At 49.8% G+C, this 15,445-nt stretch overlaps 1 long non-coding RNA gene across 1 annotated transcript; it reads left to right on the top strand.

The window, feature by feature from the left end:
• Positions 1-4,294: 4,294 nt before the first annotated feature.
• Positions 4,295-13,572, top strand: LOC311593427. The gene is made up of 3 exons (XR_014777709.1): positions 4,295-4,375; positions 5,275-5,464; positions 12,494-13,572. It is a non-coding gene; the product is annotated as an uncharacterized lncRNA (long non-coding RNA).
• Positions 13,573-15,445: the final 1,873 nt, after the last annotated feature.

Below are 15,445 nucleotides of genomic sequence, written 5' to 3'. Positions count from 1 at the left end.
CACCACTTTGTCAGATCGCTCTGCATAGGACCGGAGCTCCCTCTCGGGGCTCTGAATGCAGAGATGTGTTTTGCTTCATGCCTCATGGCCAGGGATGGGAGTGGGGACCGCGGGTGCCTGTCTAGTGGCGTGTTCCTGAATCCAGACGTCCAGTGACCAGCTGGCCACCGGGTACCTTGTTCTTTTCCAAGAGGACACAGCATAAGCATCACCAGGACTTGCATTCCTCCCAACCAGATGGAAAGGAAATAGCCACTGGGCAGTTAAACAAGAGGAGGTGGAATGGTGCCTGGTGCATTGTGGGGGAGCATCTGTGGGAGCAGGGAGACCTAGGCCTCCTGAAGGAGCTGCGGAGAGCCTGGCAGGCAGAGGGAGTGGCCGGGCTCACACCAGGGGATCTGGAGCCTCCCATGTTGATGAGCAGGTCACTGTAGGCCTGGCCCCTGAGCCCTGGACTGTAGACTCAGTTTTCTTAACCAAAATATTTTATTGACAACTTATTGACCGAGCCTACATCACTTATAACCCGATTAACCAAAACAATAGAAATGAAGATTAATTGACACAACAACAAAACCTTAAGGATATCAGTTCTGAGGAACGATTCTCCAGTAGGGAGCCGCAGGATTTCTTCCGCTGGAACCAAGGGTAACCAGATCCCAGAGCCTCAGCAGGAGCCAGAGCTCTGAAGCCTTCCCTTGAGCGGATTTCTCTAGGAGCGTCTTGAAGGGCAGCGATTAATAGCCAAATCTATCCCAAATCTCCTATCCGCCCCGCCGCCAGTTCTGGGCTCATTTATATAGCTCCTCCCAGAGTCTGTTCACGGGGTCTTTCCAGAAGGCAGCAATTAAGCTCCTGCATGAGGTGGTTGCTCTTCTAGAGAATTAACATCACCTGTTTTCTCAAGAGAACGTTCTGATCCCACACTTGGGATCCTAAAGAACAGGTTTCTCTCCTTCATCAGACTGCATTCCCTAGGATGGCTGGAAAGACAGAGGCCTCCATGCTGCTCACCTGCGCAGGCCCAGCCCTTGTGAGGTCATGCACCTGACTCCAGGCTCTCCCAGGGAAGCCTCTCCACCTGCCCTGCCTCCACCCTGGCCTGGCTGCTCCCTGGGGCAGGCTTGAAAGCCCGGACACGTTGTCCTCCATATCCCAGCAAACAGTCGTACTGACAACTCCCCCCGGGCTCGGATTCAAGTCCTCACTAAGCGGGTAAGTAAGTGGGTGGGAATTTCACTTCTTCTAGTGGCCCCGCTTCACGCCTTGGGACTCAGAGCAGCTGCTGAAGCTCACGGCAGCTCTCGGCAGGTCCAACCTGAGGCTTCCTCTTGGCTGGAAGTGGGGAGGTATACAGGGAGCCAGGGCAGGGGTGAAGTGGGGGGAGGCCAGGGGAAGGCAGGGCAGAGGCCGGACATGGCCAGGGGAAGGGACCAAATGTCCAAATAAGGGATTGTTGCAGATACTGGTTTCCTGCTTCGGTGGCTCTTTCAGGCCATTACACACACACATACACACGTGTGCACATATAGACACACAGACATGTGTATAAGGGAATACATCAAGATGCACACATGTATGTACACACATATGCATATACATATGCATACATATATCTGCATGTACACTCATGCCTGCATATTTACATAACACATATAAACACAGATGTGTGCACAGATTCACACTGATGTTACACATGCATATTCATGCATACACATACATAGATTCAAGGCTCAGTGTTAGATCACTTACTTGCCTTGCATCTGTGAGGCCCTGCACTAAAAACAAACCCATGTATGATCATGTATATCTATACTCCAATATCTACAGCTATGCCTGCTACATACATATGTGTGCACACAGGTCTGTGTGTGTACGGATGTGCGTACTATAAAATGTTCTCATCTACTTCTGTACCATACTATATACAAACATACAGCACAGACTCAGCATTCATGCAGAGTGCATGCACACAGCTGTATATATCCATAAATATACATACACACATACATGTAGATATGCATACTTCAGTACATGTTTGCATGCATTCACACACACTGCTACAGTTTGAATGTGTATGTCTCTCCATGATTGGTACATTGCAGCTTAGAGCTCAAATGACAGCATTACAGAGTGGGGCCTGAGGAGGTGGTTAAGGCAGAGCCCTCCTCACCCACAGCTCAACAGCCCCATGGGACTGAGGCCCCTTCTGACGTGTGCAGACACAGCTCTGGACCCTCAGGAGGTGCCAGAAACAAGGCCATGCTGGAGGATGGAGGGGGCAGAAACAAGGCCATGCTGGAGGATGGAGGGGGCAGAAACAAGGCCATGCTGGAGGATGAAGGCACTAGTTTCAGCATCCAACGTTCAGAACTGTGATATGTAGGTCATGAGTCTATTTTATTATAGCAGTGGGAACAGCCAAGACATGATACACATGTTCATGTTTATACATGGACATACACATGCACACACGTACAAACACACTCAGTTACACACATAACCTATATGTACGTATGCATGCACATATACTAATGTGCACACATATATATATACACACATGCAAATGCATACACTCACACATACACACAAAACATGCATGTACACACATTCAAACAAATATAAAATTTCAAATACACATATACATACATGCACTCTCATGTACACACATTTACACAATACACATGCTCATCACATGCATGCATACATACATGAACACAAATACATATATATTTATATATACATGTATAGACACATATATACATATAAACATGCAAAAATGCTGTCTTAGAGTTTCTATTGCTGTGAAGAGACGCCATGACCACAGCAACTCTTAGAAAGGAAAGCATTTAACTGGCTTACAGTTCAGAGGTTCAGCCCATTGTCATCATGGCAGGAACGTGGCAGCACGAAGGCAAACATGGTGCTGGAGAGGGAGCTGAGAGTTCCACATCTGGATCGGCAGGCAGCAGGAAGAGACAGTGAGCCAGTGGGCATGGCTTGAGCTTCTGAAACCTCAAACCCTATGACACACTTTCTCCTACAAGGCCACACCCTGTGGGCCTATGGGGACCATTTTTATTCAAACCACCCCACATGCATCCCCACATATTCACATGCATGCACACATATATGTGCTCATGTATACCCATGCAGATGAATTTACTCATGCACACATTCTCATATACATTTGCATATACTCACAGGTATGCAAGCATACACACACTCTTGTACATACACACACACATAAATACATGCATGCACACACATGTATCTTCTCTATCCATGCTCATGCAATTGCTGATGGCTTAGTGTATAGCAGATACAAGCTTTACCTCTCATTAGGCACCTCCCCACCAATTAGATTCTGGGACAGGGATTCAAGGGCAAGTGGTTAATATGGGTTGTGGTCCTGGGAGAGGGAGGGGGAGAGGGAGAGGGAGAGGGAGAGGGAGAGGGAGAGGGAGAGGGAGAGGGAGAGGGAGGGAGAGGGGGAAAAGGAGAGGGGGAGAGGGAGAGGGAGAGGGAGAGGGAGAGGGAGAGGGAGAGGGAGAGGGAGAGGGAGAGGGAGGCAGGTGGTCTGAGAGAGGCTGCATTCGCATGCATCAGGATCAGCACCTGAGGGCAGGGAAGCCTCTGCTTGCTTAATCCGTGCCACTCTGTGTGTCCCTGGTGCTTCTAAATTTCCCAGAATGGGACATCGATCTCCTGCAGGCAGAAGGCTGGGACCTCTGCGGGCTGCTGGTGGCTGCAGGCAGGCACAGGGGTGGCCTTGCCTATCTCTCCAAGGCCCCTAATTACAAGAGAAGGAATGAGGTCTGGGCTGGCGGAGAGCTCACGTGTGAACTCACACGTGAAGAGCGGGCGGAGCCAGGTTGGATCCCAGGTGTGAATGACTCTAAAAGAAGATCCTCAGCCAGGCCTGGGGCCTCAGGTCTGCAAATTTGACTCTCAGGAAGTCGAGGCAAAGGCACAAAGAGGGCTGGCGATACAGTTCGGTGACAGAGCAATCGGCCCTAGACCCAGCTCCCAGTACAGAGAAATGAGTAACATGAAGTAAGATGTGACTCTCCCCAGAGAGCCCTATGTAGGAGCTTCACCCAGGCAGGGCAGTGTCAGTGGGGTGTGGTGACATGGCAGGGTGGGGGTGGTGCTTAGGAGCCACTTCAGGCACAGCCTGGCATTCATTAAGTGACAGCTAGGGTAACACCTGGTTAATGGAGCAGATCCACCCTGTTCTGAGAGTGCGTGGGGACACTGCCAGCCATCTCTGCTCCATTACTCACCCGCACTGAAAAGACAGACAGGAGACTCATTCGCTACCAAGAGCCGGCAACACCTCCCCAGAGCCAAGATCTGGGCTGGGACCCAACCTGTGAGTGACAGTGAGAAGCGAGCAGGTGTGGTGACAGGGGTGTGTGGTAATGCTCAGATACCTGGTTTCTGTGGCATGCCTTGCACACCTGGGCTTCCTAGTGGTCCAAGTCTCATCCACATCCTGGCTTTTTTTGTTTGTTTGTTTGGTTGGTTTTTGGTTTTTTGGTTTTTCGAGACAGGGTTTCTCTGTATAGCTTTGGCTGTCCTGGACTCACTTTGTAGACCAGGCTGGCCTCGAACTCACAGCGATCCACCTGCCTCTGCCTCCCGAGTGCTGGGATGAAAGGCGTGCGCCACTACCACTGCCCAGCTCATCCTGGCTCCTTCTAACATGACCTGCACCTGGGCCTCTGATCCTTCTCAGGCCAAGAAGCACAGTCCAGCTAGCTACAAGTGACTCCAGGTGACCACTTTGTTCAGACACCCCAGTCCCCTCATCCCTCCTTGTCCTCCGGGTTCAGCCATTCATGGTGCCCAGGGCTGTTCCCCAGAGGTGCAAAGATGTAAGGGACACTCCCAACCTGGCTCTAGCCTGCTCTGATTTTAAGCCTGTATCTCTTGTGTATACAGGAAAAGCATGGTTTGCACCTAACTCTGTTCTCTGGAGCTATGCCCTACGCATTAGGACACCCTCACCCCTGTGAGTCTGCTCAATGCAGAGGAAAGGCATTTTAGAGGCTTTCCTTACACAAAACTCTTCTGCTTGTCACCTGTATGAGTTCCAGGGTGCTTTGGAGATGCTTGGGAGCCTGGCTGTGGCTCTTCGGACGGCCTGGGAAAAGCCATTGCTCCACCGCTTTGCAAAATGGAGTCAGCTGTCTTGTCTGAGAATTGGCTCTCTGGAGGATCTCTAGGCATTGTGATGCTTATGTAACAAAGGAGGCTTTGCCTTGCCAGCAGCCCGATGTTTTCATGTGATCTGAGAATTCAGAAGGATCTGAAACATCAAACCTCTGCCATCTCCAGCCACTAACAAGGAGCGGGACAGACAGGCCCCAGGATGGTGTCTAGGAGGTGGTAAAGAAGACTCCGTCTGGGAATTGCAGGCTGGAACGCAGCACTCTGCTCTTGCGTGGTACCAGCCCTGGTGAGTACAACCTGTGATTAATTAGAGGCACAGCTGATGGTTTTTCTCAGGGCGGGTGCTGGAGAGGTGCCTGGGAGGCCCGTGTGGATGTCTCTTCTTGCCAGAGTGCTGGCTGGCCTGTGTGAATTTCTCTGCAGCCTTTTCCGAAGCAGGCAGAGTGTGTGTACCACTCGTCCTTTTGTCCAGCTCCGCAGAGCGGAACCTGCCAGCCTCAGCCCGCGTTCTGCCAGAAGATGGGAGGGTGCTCAGAGGCTTCTGGCCGAGACACAGTGTGTGTGCTCTCTGTGCTGAGCCACGGCTTCCGAGTTGGCAGAACCAAGGCAAACACAATCTGCTGGCTGCCTCCTCGGTGGTCCCTCCTCGGGCCTGCCCCGTGCTACCGCCAGGGGAGTAGCTCACGAGGCTGTTAATTAAAACCATGGCACTCTGGGCAGGGAAAAAGTTTAAAACTCTGAAATCATTTTTCCATAATAGAAATTGTGTTTTTGGAGGCGCTCAGGGAGGTCAGGCCAACCAGGAAAACCCACAAACCACAAATGAGCTCAAATAGGTTTTATTTAATTTGTTTAACTTTGTGCCCGTAGGCAGGGCGGGGAGCAGGGTTGGGCACCAGCCACCAACTGGGCCAGCCATCATCTCCTGGGCCCAGGGGCTGGGGTGAGGGAGCTGGGTTTCCAGAGAAACATCTGGACCTGCTGAATAGATGTGTTGAGACTTGCCAAGCAGGCAAGGGTGAGCAAGGCTTTGTGGGCTATAGTCTTAGCAGGCTATCTATAGTCCCAAGGCTATTTTGAGTTGTCAGTGCATTTTAAGGTGGGAGAATGGGGAGGTTACCTTGAAATCCATCAGTTTCCGAGTGTCCCCTTCATCCTGTTGGCTTTCTGGTCAGAGCTGCTTTTGAACGGTGAGCGCTGCCTCTTGGGTCACCCTGTGGAGACCCACAGAGAGAAGGTGTAGGGTCACTAGAGTGATAGTAAGGCCCCAAGTGTGAGGGTCCATGCCCTGGTGGGGGGGCTGCAGCTGCTGTGGTGACATGCTGCCTAGCCCCTGCTGTGGTGCTGTGATATGATGTTAATGCTCACCTACAGGGTCTGGACTCAGCTTGGAGATGAGTCTCTCAGCACAGCTGTGACTGGGGACGGGGCGGGGTCTACATTGGGCTAACTGAAAGGGGAAGACCCACGCTAGGTGTGGGCATCACCGTCCCATGAGCTGAGACCCCAGGCTGGGAAGAGAGGGAGCCTGTGAGCTGAGCAGCAGTGTTGTTCATCTCTGCCTCCTGACTGAGGATGTCATGTGACCGGCTGCCTCACCCTCCTGCTGCCTGGACTTCCCCATACTGTTACCCCCAAATGAATGGCTTCCTTGCCGACCTTGCTGTTTGTCAGGTGATGCTCGTAGCATTGAGACAAGCAGCTAGCGTTGGGATGCCCCGGGTTACAGGTTTGGAGTAGACCCGTTCACTATGCTGGTTCAAGGCCTGTGTTTCACTCTTCTGTCTTTGAGCTCATGTCTGCCCTTGGTCCTAAAGTCAAATCTGCCTCATAGAGACCAAAAGTCCCTGGCTGCTCCGTTATTGGGTAGCATGACCCCCCTGGACTCGCATAAAGCTCCTTTTAGAATGTCCCCCAATCCTCCAATTCAATTACCATCATGTTTGTACAGACTTTGCCTTACTCCTGGGATCTTAGCCCTCTGGGCAGGAGGAAGGGTGGTTTGTTTCTGGAGCACCTCTAACATCAGGTGCTGAAGGCTTGGTCTGTAGCGGTGGTGCTGGAAGGTGGAGCCATGCCGGTGGAGGTTGGGGTGCAAGGGGTGCTCTTGGCTGGGATATTAAGGTCCCTGGCGTTTCTCTTCTCTGGGGTTTGTTTCCTGGAACCATGAGGCATGCAGCTCTGCTCTGCCATATGCTTCTTGCTATGATGTCCCACCTGGATGTAGACCAAAGCAATAGGAATAAGTGATCATGGACCGGAAGCTCAGAACATCCAGTGGAGGTGGTGTCCATGGACAGCCCTGGGCTAATCCTGCTGCCGCCCAGCATCTGGGCACAGTCCAACAACTGACATGGGCCTACTTCTAAGTCCCCAGGCTGGTTTTTGCTCCTGGCTTCTGAAGTCTCTGTTCCTTAGATCTTCTCTGGGGACTGGAGAGCCCGGGCTGCTGCTGCTGGTGTCTCAGACCACGCCTGCATGTACACCAGTGAGTTAACTTAAGAAGGGAGTGTGAACGGAGGTCCCCATGCTTGTGTCAAAGATTCCAGAAGATGGGTCAACTGCTCAGTACCGTGTGGAGAGTTGGAAAGTCACAAGTCAGGAGACGAAGTGTCCTGGGGCTCCCTTTGTCCTACTTGGTCACTGTTTCCCACCTCTGTGCTTTACCTATCATCCCTGTGGCGGTTACATGACAATGACAGCCCCCCCCTTCCCCGGTCCCGCTGACTCAGTGGCTGTGAATGGCATCAGGCAACACATGACTGCTATGGCAGAGGTCCCTGCTTTGCTGTCACTCGTATTTCCACTAATGCATTTGAAACATGCCTTGATGTACGTAACTTTCCTTTGCTCTGTTACCATAAAGCTGTCCGGAAACTGTCACCATGCTGGAACATGGCATGTAGGTAACCTGAATCCATGTCTCTGGGCCAAGGCCACTCACCTTTGGCTCCCTTTGAGGTGAGAGCTATTTTTCTGTGAACCAGAACTGGTTGGGCCCGGAAGTCCCAGCCAGGCCATGAGAGGGCTGACACTTTGATGCAGGTGTTATATGTCCTCCAGGAGAGGAGATTTCATCTCACTGGATAGCTCTGGGTTCCAGGCTTGGGGGGTTTCAGGTTGGCGAGTGACTGGACAGCCAAGGGTAGTGGTATGCCATGGGATGGGAGCTTTTGACCCAGGAGCCCTGCAGCTCTGTGGCTGGCCCCATGCAGCACCTTCCATGGGTCTCTTTACCAAGCTCCTGTGGGGCTTTACGCCAGACGGTCTGGGAAACCAAAGTTGAGGCCAGTGTCTGAACAAAGAGGAGTCTTCAGCCATGGCCCAGCTATGGCTCCTGAGCTAATCGCCTGGCTTCTGGCACTGCAGGGTAGTAACCTGAGCAGCATGTGAGGGAGGGGCAGATGGCATCTTTGCCAGCCCGCACCCCCACTCAGGAGTGTCCTCCAAGCTGCAGGGTCAGGTCAGGGGCCCTAGAAACAAGGAATGCTGGAACTCTTCATGAGATGCTCTGTGCTTGGGCCTGGAGTTTGCCCCTCCCTCTCTCTTCCTCCCTCCCTCCCCCCCTCCTATTTCCTTTCCTCCCTTCCTTCCATCCTCCTCCCTCTTCCCTACGTTTTCCCCACTCCCCCACTCCTCCCCTCCCCTCCCCTTCTGTTCCCTTCCCCTTTCTTGTCCTCCCATTCCCTCCATTTCACCCCTCCTTCCCCTCCCCCTCCCTTCCCCTTCCCTTCCCATCCTCTCTCTCTTCTCCTCTCCTCCCCTCCCCCTCCCTTCCCTTTGCTTCCTTCCTTCCTTGGTGACATTGGGGCTTGAAATGAGTGTCTCTAGCATGCCAAGCCAGCACTCTACTCCTGAGCTACACCCCCACTCACCTTTATTTTGAGACATGTTGGGACTGGGTTACCCAAGCTAGTCTTAAATTTACCCTGTAGCTCAGGCACTCTTTGAACCAGCAATCCCCTGCCTCAGCCTTTCAAGTCACTGTGGTTCCAGGCTCACGCCTCCCGGCTTTGTGGCTTCTCCGTGGCTTCTGTATGTAGGAAAAGCAGATCTGAGGATGAATCGTGTTTGAGACTCACGTTCTCACAAAAGCAAACACACATCCCAGGTGGAGAAACTGGGCAAGTGGGGAGAGGCAGGATATTTACTGTCTGTGGAGCAGGAGCAGAGAGCCAGCAGGAGGAAGGCTGGATCTGGGGAGATTTAGCAATAAAGGGAGTGTGGGGCTTCCCCTCTCTTGCTGGGAGAGCCAGGGAACTCATTCTGAGTGAGAAGTCAAGCACAAGCCGCTAATTACTCAGGCACCATGCTGAAAAAAAAAAAAAGCTGCAGCTCGGAGAACATATCAGACACTAAACAGAATCTTTGCTCCTCCCACATTGTCTAAGGAACCCAGATGTTATTGTCACAGCTGCTCCATAAGCAACAGTGCCCAGCTGCAGAGAACGGCTTCCCTAACTGTTCCTTCAAGGCGCCTGTCCTGGGCTGGACCTCTGACTGCTGCTGTAGTCCTTTTGGGTTGGCAGAAGGCAGGTGACAGGCACACAGAGGAAGGCCGGGCCAGCAGAAATTCCTATCGGGAACATGACTGACCACAGGTCTGTGGAAACCTTTGTCTGAGGACTTCTGGTGCCATCAAGGGTCTCCTTGGGTCTAGAGGGCTCAGGAGCAAGAGCTGACAACTCGAGCAGGTTGAAAGGCTGAGCCCCCATATGTTTAGTTGCTGCAATGAAATTCAGACCAATCCACATGACTAATAAGCCGGCTACAGTCTTCACTGTTTGCTGAGAGCTCGCATGCTGAACCAGCCCTAAGATGGGAGCCGGCAGGGGGCGGGTGGGGGTGGGGTTGGGGGTTGGGTGTCCCAGAGTCCTCATGAAGCATATGGTACTGTGGTCCCCCAAAGACTCACGGTAGGAGTACTCAGCCCTCAGCTTCTGGTACGGGTTTGAGGATGGTAGAGCCTTTAGAGGATAAAAGCAGAACACAGGGCCGTTATTCTCGTCACTGCTTCTACTGTGATTTCTGCTTCCTGCCTACTGCCCTGTGACCGTCTCCTCGACTTGTTCTTGTGGGCGTTCCTTCATCATGGCCCTACCTCCCCTACCTTGATGGACCCAGATCTCTCTGAAACTGAGGTCCAAGAAGAGCTCTCTGCTCTCCTAAGCAGAGTCTGGGAGGTGGTCAGACCGTGAAGGCAGAGTTGGGAATGCCCGCTCACCGTTTCATCTGTGTTCAGGCCGGCCTGGCTTCTTTCTCAACTCCTTTTGGGAAGAAAGGTTGCTTCTGAGTTTCAGCTCCTGACAAGGTCTCAGTGTTTGTTCTTTTAACTTAAAAATGACTACAGGCTTAGGGGTGGCTTGTTCCCCTGCTGAAAGCAAGCATTTCAGGCAACACAAAGACTGCAGACAAATCAGGGGTCATCCCATAGCTCGCTCGTGGGAAGTTTTCTGAACACTGCCCCATGACACAGTAGCTAGTGATGCTTTGGAGCTGAGGGCTTGGGGACTCTTGGAGAACGACTGAGGTGTGTGTCTCATTTCTGTAATAAAACTGCAGCCGGAGTTTCGGTTCCTTTAAAACCTCAGTTACGTTAAGCAAACATGTTTTCGTTTTAATCCCAGGTGTGGGATATGGGGCTGCTTCAGATTGTCCACAGCAGCAGACTATTTGCCCCATGTGGGTCCTGAGAGAGGCGTGGCCTTTGCCAGCTGCAGAGAGTTCACTTCTGAGGACTCTGGAGAGGGAATAATTGCCAGTGCCCTGAGAGGGGTTGGGGATGCTCAGAGGAAGGAGGAGGCTGCTGCTGCTCCTGGTTGCTATCGTTACGGCTTGACAAGAAGAAGTCAGAGATATCTTGAAATGAAGATTGGACTTGCCCCAAGGAGCTCAGTGACCCTAATAAGCCGAAAGTAGCCAAAAGAGAACTAGGCCCCTTCTTCCCCGAAGCTTCTTTCTCTCCTATCTGGTGTTAAGGTGTTGGTGGGGTGCAGGGTGGAGAAGGGAGGTAGAGGCATAAGAAACCCAGATAAAACAGATAAAAATTACGTGCTAGCACAAAACGACTTAATGAAGGGTTTGCTCTGGCTCACAGTTTGAAGGTGTCATGCATCTAGATGGAGCAGGCATGACGGCGGGACCCTGAGGCAGCTGGCCACAGTGCATCCACAGTTAGGAAGCAGAGAGCGGTGAGGACTCGGTCACTTTCTTCTTTTTACAGGACCCAGCCTCTGAGATGGTGTCATTCATAATGGAAAGGGGCCCTCCCCTCATCAGTGAATGAAATCTAGACTCGTCCTCACACGTGTGCCCAGCAGATTATTTTTTTTTAATGGTAATTCTAGGTCCTGTCAAAGTGGCAGTGAAATGTGCGTGGATCTTCTTTGCTCCCAGAGGCCTTTGATGGGTGCCGACTTGTGTTTTCCGAGTGCTTTTCAGGAACACTTCCTGCAACTGTTTCTCCAGAGGAGGCGCTCAGACCGTACATTAAGACTACATTTTTCGAGCCGGCATTTACTGGAGCATGAATTTTGACCTTGGTTGATGAGATACTCTTGAAGTTCAAGGGTAGAGATTCTGGAGATGGCCACCGAGAAAGAAGAGAGGCCCAGCCAGGCGTGGTGGCACACGCCTTTAATCTCAGCACTCAGGAGGCAGAGGCAGGTGGATCACTATGAGTTCGAGGCTAGCCTGGTCTACAAATCGAGTCCAGGACAGCCAAGGCTAATAGAGAGACCCTGTCTTGAAAAACAAAACAAAACAAAATGCCAAGAGAGGCCCATGCAGTGCCTACTTCTGCAGAAGGTCCTATAGCAGGGAGACTGAGTCAGCCAGACATGGCTATGGGCTTGGGGACTCAAAATTGAGCACCCTTGACCTCCAGACACAGATAAAGGTGTTCACATATAATTTTACATCTTTGAGATTGTTGCCAAGGGAACCTAAGGAAACCCTCCAGCTTCTTTTGCTCTGAGCTGACTTAAAGGTCACCGATGTGGGAGGTCACACAATGGGCAGTGACTTGTTAGTTCCTCGCTTGGTTTCCTGTGGAGGAAGCCTCTGCTACTGGGTTATGACAGAAGTTGTCTGGGGCATTTTTCTGGCCTCTGACTCCTTTGTGGCTTCAGGTGTGGCCTGGTCTCTGTCTCCCCATCATGTCCCCATTGCTGTCTTGTTGGTCCTGTGACCTGTTACTCACCTCTACATGTCCTCATTTGGGAAGCATTTGTCCCAGGCCCCACACAGAGTCCTCACAGCCCATTACCTGTTACAGTAGGTGTGCTTCCCTCATACCCTGCTCTCTCTCCCTCAGCACCGCAGAAGGTCACATCCTTCAGCCTGTCCACGCCCTGACCAAATCCCAAGCCCGGCATGCTTGTGCAGAATTACTCAGCAGTTCCTGGGACAAGCTGGCCAGCTGCATGACAGATCTACCTGTCACGTAAGAAGCAAAGCATCTTTTGAAACTGTGCCCCCAGTCGGTGGAGAACAAGCAAACTACAGAATGAACAAGTCCGTCAAGGCACAGCTCTGTGCAAAGAGCAACCATGTCTGTACCTGCTGCCTCCTGGCTCCAGCTGAAGACGGGTCACTTGGACCAAACTCCAATACAGCCTCCCCTATATCCACAGCACTGACTCTGTGTTGTCATTTTTATTTTATTTTATTTTATTTTTTAGCAAATCGATTAGGAAGAAAATACTCAATTCTGAAATATTTGATGGATCTTTGGCTTGAAGACGACCGCCGATTTTCACATTCTGTCTTTTGGGAAAGGGCTGTGCAGACCCTTTACCAATCCCCTCATTGACATAGCATTTTCTCATCGACTTGTAAAAACTTTATTGTATATTGAAGACTTTTGTTGTATATTAGAACTATGAAACTGTTGGTTTTGACTCTGTGAATGGCATTTGAAGACATTCCGATGGCGGATTTTACATTGTTGTACTCCTGGCCCTGCCTTTGTGCTTCCTAAGTCCCATGTGTTCAAAAGGCCAGTGAGTCTCACATGCAACAGTGTAGATGCTCTATGCTTTCTTCTACTGGTTTGTACACTTTTTCTTTTCATATACATCTTTAGATACTCACTACGTAGTGAAAGATGGGTTTGTACCCAACTTTATATTTTAGACATCTCATTCCGAATGCTCACTCACTAGGGGTGGCACGCTAAAATCTCTATTTGGGGGACTAGCCAGCATGATTTTCTTTCCTTCCTTTGGGCTATTTTTTTTATTATTATTTATTAAACCATTCTGCTTTACTGAACTGTCACCAACTAATGCAATTTTAATGTCCAGCAAGACAAGTTCCTCAGAAACACCAATCAAAGAATTTTCTTGGCTGTGATCAGTGGTGTATTTTTTTACATAAATTAAAAATTATTTAAATTACATTGTTTCTTAGTGTGTATGTGTGTGTCGGGGGTGTTAGTGTGCCATGGCATGCTTACGGAGGTCAGAGGACAACTTGCAGAAGTCAGTTTTCTCCCTCCATCATGGGGTTCTGCGGATCAAACTCACGTCGCCAAGTTTTGCGACAATCACCTTTACCTACTGAGCCATCTTGCTAACCCTCCACATACATTTTACACTCTCTTTCATTTTTCCCAAGTTAAAATATATCGCACGATAGGATTGCAATTATAGACCAACAAGAAAAATCATATGCTTATAATTTTTAACTCTTTAGACACAATAAAGTAGACACATATATTCACATACTGAAATATTTTTAAATGCTATTATCAATATTATCTGTGTACATGTGTGCGTGCACACATTGTGTTAGTGAGTGCGCCCATTCAGGCATGTGTGGAGGGTTGAGGTTAACACCAAATGTCTTTATTTTTGAGACAGTCTCTCACTGAGCTGGAGAGTGGCTTTTGCAGTTAGATGCTTGGCCAGCAACTTCCCAGGATCCTCCTGTCTCCGTATAACCAGCCCTAGGGTGACAGGTGAGCACTACCATGCCAGCTTTTACATGGGTGCTGGGATTTGAACTCAAGACCTCACGCTTGCTTGGCAAGCATGTCACCCAGCCTGGGGATTTCATCCAGACTTATCTTGCCTTCATATGTGTTCTGAGAGTTTTATTGTTAAATTTATTTCTAGGTTTTTTAGGAAGTGATCTATTGCAAACAATTTTCAAAATTATGTATTTCACAACTTCTTATATTTTATGTATGAGAAAGCCATTGATTGTTGCATATTACTTAAAATTGATTATACTTCTGTGTATTTATTGTTTTAATATTTTCCTGTTATTTTGGTTTTCTCTGGGAATACAGCCTTATTATCTATAAATTGTGATTGCTCTATCTCTTCCCATATTCTCAACAGCTTTTATACTCCTGTCTAATTGCTTCCCTCAGAACTTTATTTCACAATAGTGGCAAGAAGCCCTCTTAAACTGTTTCTAATGGGATGCCTCTAGTATTTTTACAATTAATTATGAAGGTAATTTTTGGATGGAAATGCGTATTTTTTTTTAAATCCTATAAGGAGGTAACCACCCATTTGCAAGCATAAGAAGTGGATATTAAATTTTTATTAAATGTCTTTATGGCCTATAAAAAAGACTTACTGGCATGGCTCCCCTTCTTCCCTCCTATGAGTGCTGGGAAGGTGTCTTTAGCGTCTAGACTGGAGCTCTTACAGCGGTGTGAGTGAGTTTGGTCTCCTCACCATCCATCTCTGTGTGAATTGGCTTCTAGCTGCCAGCACTTCAGTCAGCCATTTGCATAAAACTTTTCTCTAATTATCTTTTCCCAGGACCTGTCAGGCGTTGGCATCTGGTTTGCATTTGACATCATAAAAACAGTCAAGAGCCTTTTGTCTCTCTTGCCTTGCTAGAGTCGCTTCCGTTTCTGTGGCACAGGAGTGATTGGTGCCTTGAAGACTCCAGAAAATAAGACTCTGACAACGCTGGTTCTTTGGCGGTGGGACGCTCTGGAAGTGTGCCTCACCTGCTGCTGCAGGAAGAATAAGGCATTTCCGCCATGTTGGGAAAACGAGACGCTAATACCTAGTCAGGTCCAAATGTTTGGTCTCTGCTTCCACAGTCAATGTTTCAGAAGAAAACCTTTCCTCCTGGAGGGCAGGGGAGATGCTGGAGCTTGGTGGGGTGGTCCAGGCAGATTTTTTTTTTTTTTTTTGTCTTTTGCTGCCCTCTCTATCTGGGCAGAGTAAATGGTTCTGGGGAGAGTAGATGGTTCTTTAGCACAAGAGACAGCCCTACTCAGCCCATACTAGCCCTCTCC

This window comes from Acomys minous (assembly GCF_964271855.1).
Source record: "Acomys minous genome assembly, chromosome: 3".
NCBI lineage: Eukaryota > Metazoa > Chordata > Mammalia > Rodentia > Muridae > Acomys > Acomys minous.
The sequence above is the reverse complement of the archived record's forward strand: the minus strand, read 5'-3'. Positions and strand labels throughout refer to the sequence as shown.